Source organism: Sinocyclocheilus anshuiensis, unplaced genomic scaffold, assembly GCF_001515605.1.
Source record: "Sinocyclocheilus anshuiensis isolate Anshui unplaced genomic scaffold, SAMN03320099.WGS_v1.1 scaffold2054, whole genome shotgun sequence".
Taxonomy (NCBI): Eukaryota; Metazoa; Chordata; class Actinopteri; order Cypriniformes; family Cyprinidae; genus Sinocyclocheilus; species Sinocyclocheilus anshuiensis.
In genome coordinates this window covers 149,553-155,552 of record NW_015539961.1, presented here as the reverse complement: position 1 = coordinate 155,552, position 6,000 = coordinate 149,553, and the positions used below count along the sequence as shown (strand labels likewise).

The 6,000-nt window shown below is 37.2% G+C and overlaps 1 pseudogene; it reads right to left on the bottom strand.

Annotated features, from left to right (window-relative positions):
- Positions 1–310: 310 nt before the first annotated feature.
- Positions 311–3,099, bottom strand: LOC107687037 (transcription factor Sox-19b-like; annotated as a pseudogene).
- Positions 3,100–6,000: the final 2,901 nt, after the last annotated feature.

The following is a 6,000-nucleotide window of genomic DNA, read 5'->3' as shown; positions in this document are numbered from 1 at the left end:
AATTTTAATCTTGGTAGTACCAGACACTTTCTCACATTAAACTGACCATGACTGAATGCAAATAGTAGTTCCTTTGTCCATCAATGTGATTGATAAAACTATTGTCATGATACTGAAGGTCCAAAATGAAAGAATTTGAGTTGCACGCGACTTGGAAATTACATAAACATTAATTTAAAAATAATCACAACTTGAGACTAGATGTTATGCGGTAATTTTATTCTGTAAGAACGGCCCTTATAAGAACCACACACCAAAAAAAAACAACTGTACAAAAGGTATTTACAACCAAGATTAAAACCATTTTAAAAAAAAAAGAAAAATTAAACAGCAAGCTGCAAACTCACTTCAATGGCAATGTAAACTTTTCATTGTGCTTAAATCATTTAATTAACCAAAACACTAACTGACAAGCTTTGTGGCAACAATGAGCCGGACTGACAAACTTACATTTTTGACTGCCCTGGGGGGGTAGAAAAAAAGTGGCCAAAAGAAATATTCAGTCAAGTCCACTGAACTCACTGGTCAACCGTACTGTAATGGCAGAAGCAGACTTAATGCTGTGGTAGAATGAGAATGACCAGGTGATTAGTTGATAAACTCCTAGTCTAACGAAGTGCATTGACTGACAGCGAAGATCAGTGCAATTGAGTTTGACCCATAATAGGGAAATGCTGGAATGCTAGGCCAGACAAACTAAACATTTAGCAATCTGTGAATATGGCAAAAATTCACCATTTACAGGAGTGCAATTTCCTTGTAGAAACTACAAACAAAAAAGTTAGTTCACAAACGTACGTGCACACTGGAACGGTACATATGAATTTACAGCTATTATTAAAAGTCGGAAAAAGCAGATAGTGACTGAATGACTTTTTTTCTCCTCTCCATTACAAATTGGGTAACAGTTCCAAAGATTTCTAATTATATGAGGCAAAGTTACAGCTGATCTATACGGTCATGTCCTACTATTTATTTCAAGAAAGCCCTGAGAGTTTCCAAAACACTTTACTATATCAATACCCAAATTTAAAGAGACACTTAAAGGTTAACTTAACCCATCACTCAGTTATTCCATGTGCTGAGCCAGTTTGGGCACACATCCAGGGGAAACCGGGTTCACAAATCTAAATTTGTACTCTCCTCAAGGTCACATGGTATGTCCATCATTGGCCATTGCAACCATTATTAGCGGACCTGTTTTTTTGGAGTTCCCAATATACAGTTTCACCCGGTTTTGTACCCCAATTAGACTTTGAATAATGATTGCCCACTGCTGCATGAACATCGCATGTTCTAAACATTGCACGGAGCAGAACACAGAAAAGAATACTTGAGGAAAATCTCTCTATATTCGTGGAACAAAGAGAAGGGATGGCTGTGCAAGAATATCTGGAATAGAGAAAACAGCTGACTTAAGCTTAATGTGATGAGAAGTTTAAGAAGTTATGCCTGGTCATAGTGTGACAGTTGCAAAGACAGAAAACAAGAGACTGAAACCGCTAAATTTGCTATACAGGTTCAACAGACAACTTCAGATCATTCACAGCGATGACGTAGTAAACAATCAGAAGTATTCAGTAATCCATACAGTCTATTTGTAGCACTACGGTCCCAATAAGGGTCCAACTAATAGGAGTTCAGGGAGCATTCCCTAAACTTCAGATATGAGTGAGGGGAACAGTTCCACCAAGATAGTGCTGTTGGACACCAGGGTAGGTTCTCTGGTTTGAGCTATCGCTGGTATCACCACCTGGAATGTACATGCTAATCATGTCCCTCAGGTCCCCTTGGAAAGCCCCACGGTGGTGGCCAGTAGGCGAATGGGATAGTGGTTCTGGTTTAACCATAGACATCACTGGACTGGGCTGCTGAGGGCTGCCACTATATGACATTTGGCTGTGGACAAAAAAAGACAAAATTAGCCATGATAGCAACAAAAAATGATTAGGAGATCAGACAGACAAGAGCAGCATGGAGAATCTGTATCTTTCCTCACATAAAACGCCTCTGCATCGTCTCCCAGTAATGCTGACAAGCAAATAACAGGTCTATACAGGTTAAGCCAGCTTAGGTTGTGGTGACTGAGAGAAAATGTATAGGCAAATAATGAATAAGTGTGCGTTTATAACGAGATTATAGACACATGCTGAATAGGTGTGCGGTTTTGAGGATCAAATTAAATGGCAAATTGAGCACATTCAACACAAAAACCATTAGTCTGAGAAATGCCATCTTCAAAACTTTCTTAAACTAAATAGAAGTAATCTTACATACTAGAATTTATATTAAATCTTATCTAATGAAACTATTTAAAGGGAACGATTCTTAAACTCCTCTTCATAAATTTACGCAGAATGAAATCCGAACCGGTTAACATGAATTTCTGTGCGCGATCGCCCCACACCACTAGTTTTCCAGTTCCACAGATTGTCAAGCCACCCTAAACCTAAAAAATAAATAAGTAAATAACAAACTTTGATAAAAGAAACCTGTAAGAGCTGACGCCCGAGGCGTTTGCTTATCTCCGAGTTGTGCATTTTGGGGTTCTCCTGTGCCATCTTCCTCCGCTGACCCCGGGACCACACCATAAACGCATTCATGGGGCGCTTCACTTTGTCCATGGGGTCCCCGCCGGGTGGACAAGAGGTGTTTGATCCGTGGTGCGCGTTTCCAACCCCGCTGACCGGAGGAGACATCCCTGGACTGTTCCGGTGGGGATGAGGTTGACCCGCGGTCTTCAGTTCATGTTCCACCATCATGCTGTACATCATGCCACTGCACACTTTGAGTTTCAAGCGCTCAATGTGTAAGGCAGCCAATTAAACGTGTCCAAGCGAACCTAATCAAATCAAACAAATCCGGCGCAGGTGAAGTCTCTTTAGGCTACAGTCGGGATTGTCTGGCCAAATGAAACGCCAAAAAGCAGCAGTCAAAAAAGAACTCCACGATGAAGCAAAACATTTAGAACAAGTTTTTCAAACAAAATATAGTAAAAAGGGCGCGAAAAGCTCCTCAATCACAGCTGTTTGTCTCAATTCTGTTGAACTCTATCCACAAGCCACTTGTTGAGCCGCAATAGTTTGCAGTCCACGTTGAACCAATTGTATAATTGTATTCCACGTCTGACCAATCAGCGCTCAACGCAACCATTTGCTCATTTGCATATCAACTGTATGGGTGTGGTGTTTTTATGTAGCAGATCACTTGTTGCAAGAGGTAAGAGCGAAATCGAGGCTTAGTTTGTTGTTCAAAGAGCACTAATTATCTGTTACTATTAATTATTACATATTGTAGTAGATATGTTCATGGAGTATTTTTAATACACTCTTTTTATTATTATTAACTAACTTTTAAAAGATGCACACATAAATGTTGTGTTATTTTGGACCTGCTTTCTGCTTTCTTTGAATCACTTTCTATGACTTCATTAGTTTCACTTTACACCTTTACACTTTCTGTGTCTTCTATTGTTAGTTCCTAACCCTGTCACCCTGGGGTCATGGGAAAAAGACTGGCCAGAGACATTTTCTGTGAAAACTAGCAGTGCATAACAAAAGTTATTTTAAAGTGTGTTATTTGAAACTATTTTTAATAATACACTATTATAAAATAAAACAATAGTGTATTATTTTATTGTTATATTAATCAGTTGTTATTCCACTGTGTAAATTGTGTTAAGTGATTGTGTTTAAATCTTGTGTGAGCTTTATATGTTTTCTGGGTAAATTTGTGATTTCTTTTTTTTTTACACACAATATATAATTAGATGCTTATAATTAGATGATAATTAGATCATACAGCAATGTGCCATTGCTCCCTTTTGATGACAATTTATGGCATGTGACTTTCTATAGGTGTGGGATTTTCTGTGTTCGTAATTGCTTGAGAAAAGGTGTGGGTGCAAAGCTTAATGTTGTTTCTTTCTCTTTTTTTGTAGACACAGGTGTGAGTGCTTGTGAGTTTGCAGGTGCGTTGTGAACCATGTGAGCTGCCTCTGTTCATGACTGACAGTTATGCCTTTATGCCAATCAAACCACAAATTGTGGGGCTTCATTCTTGTATAACCATATCCAAAAAAATGTTTTGGACAAACAGAAAACCTCTTATGGAGAGTGCCCAACTCGTTCTGCCATCCTCTTTCTTTCTCCCAGTTGGTTTGTGACAGCACCAAGACAGCTCAGACAATTTCTCCGAAATGTTAAGGCTGGCCCCTAAACAAACACAGGTCATTTAAAGCCCTCATGTTTGCATACACATGTGCTTCACATGCCTCTCTATGACTATTGTATGGCTTTTTTTTAAACCAGTGTTTTCATGGGTTTGAATATGTATGTCCAAAACAAGTTACAACACAGTTGTTTTTCCAAAGCGCACACAAAAGATAACCACCCATTCAGCTGGGCTCTGCTGCTCAAACACAGCTACCTGAATCAACCTGTAAGGGAGAATCAACATGAGTTCTCTGACTGAACTAAATAAATATTGCGTCTAGATTGTTTTTGCTTATTTGTTCTTCCTTTTGTTTGTGTGTGTGTGTGCTTGCGTGCGTGCATGCATTTGTCCCCCTATTTAATTATAGTTATTGAAATATAAATTATAATTTCCTTTTTTGAATTAACAATTCATTTGTTATATTAAAAAAAAATTCTATATTAATTATACAAATTACAATGTTAACATCATTATTTTTTATGATTTCTGAAATATAAATTATAAATATAAAAATGTTTTTTGATCATCAGAATATTTCAAGAAAGCTTATTAGAAAGTTTCATTAGAATAAGAAAGTCGTTGTATTAGAAACAGGAGAATCCTGATTAAATATTTTAACACTTCCTTGATTTGACAAGAACTTTACATAGAAACTTTGTTATGCGTTTTTAAAAGGACAGTGAATTTCTGGAACTTAGCCAGTTGATGTTATTATTATTATTCTTTTGTAAACAGTAAATTTAATCATCACTTGCTCCAACAAAATTTGTGAATAAATGTAAAATCTTTATAATTGCAAATAACTAAAGGTAAAAAAAATTAAGATATTTTGCCTGTTTGGAGGGTAAAAAAGAAAGAAAGAAAGAAACAAACAAACAAACAAAAAACTTGATAAGGCTTTAACAGTTTGGACTCAAGCATTCAGAATAATTTAAATTAGAATATATTATAGTGTATTAATACCTTTTTGAGTTTTGGTTTTAATCTGTGAACAATGAAACTTTAAATGCTATGTCATTCATTGGGGTAAATATGACATTTTGATTTGAATTGGGAAACCCAATAGAGTAAAAGACAAAAAAATTAAGTGGCCTAAAAATGAAGAGACTGAGTTCACAATAAATTACAATGGCCTAAAGAAAGGAGGACGGATGAGGAAAAGCTTGAGGAGAAGGGAGAATGGCAAAGATAAAGAAGAAAAGAGAGACTGAGAGGGGAAGAGGGCAACTTGGAGAGAGTGCAGTTTGTCCCTGAGTCCTCCTTGACAGACCGAGTGAATGGGGCCTCTATTCTCTCCCTTCTTATGTAAAATTAAAATGTTCTTTTTAAAAGTATACCCGACCCCAAAAATGAAGATTTGCTGTACATTTACGCACCCTGTTTCTTCAACACAGCATTTCACATCACAAGACATTGTGGTTTACTTTTTTATGTTTTTGATCAACTGTTTGAACTCTCAATCCTGACAGCTACCATTCACTGCAGAGGATCCACTGGCGACCAAACGACAAACTTAATTCCCATCGTCCTTAATTACTGATTCAGCGAATACTGAACATTTATCATGTCTGCCATCTAACCCTACAACTGATCAAACAGTTTGAATGCTGAAAGACAGCGATTGAAATGTTGATAAAGCAATAAAAATAAGGTATTCACCTTTGAGCTTCCTAAGGTAACCGAGTAAAACAAGTTCAACCAGGACAGGATCCATGAACTTACACTTGGAGTTCTCACATATTTGTATCAGATGAAACCATAGACCTACTGCAACTTAAACGCAAT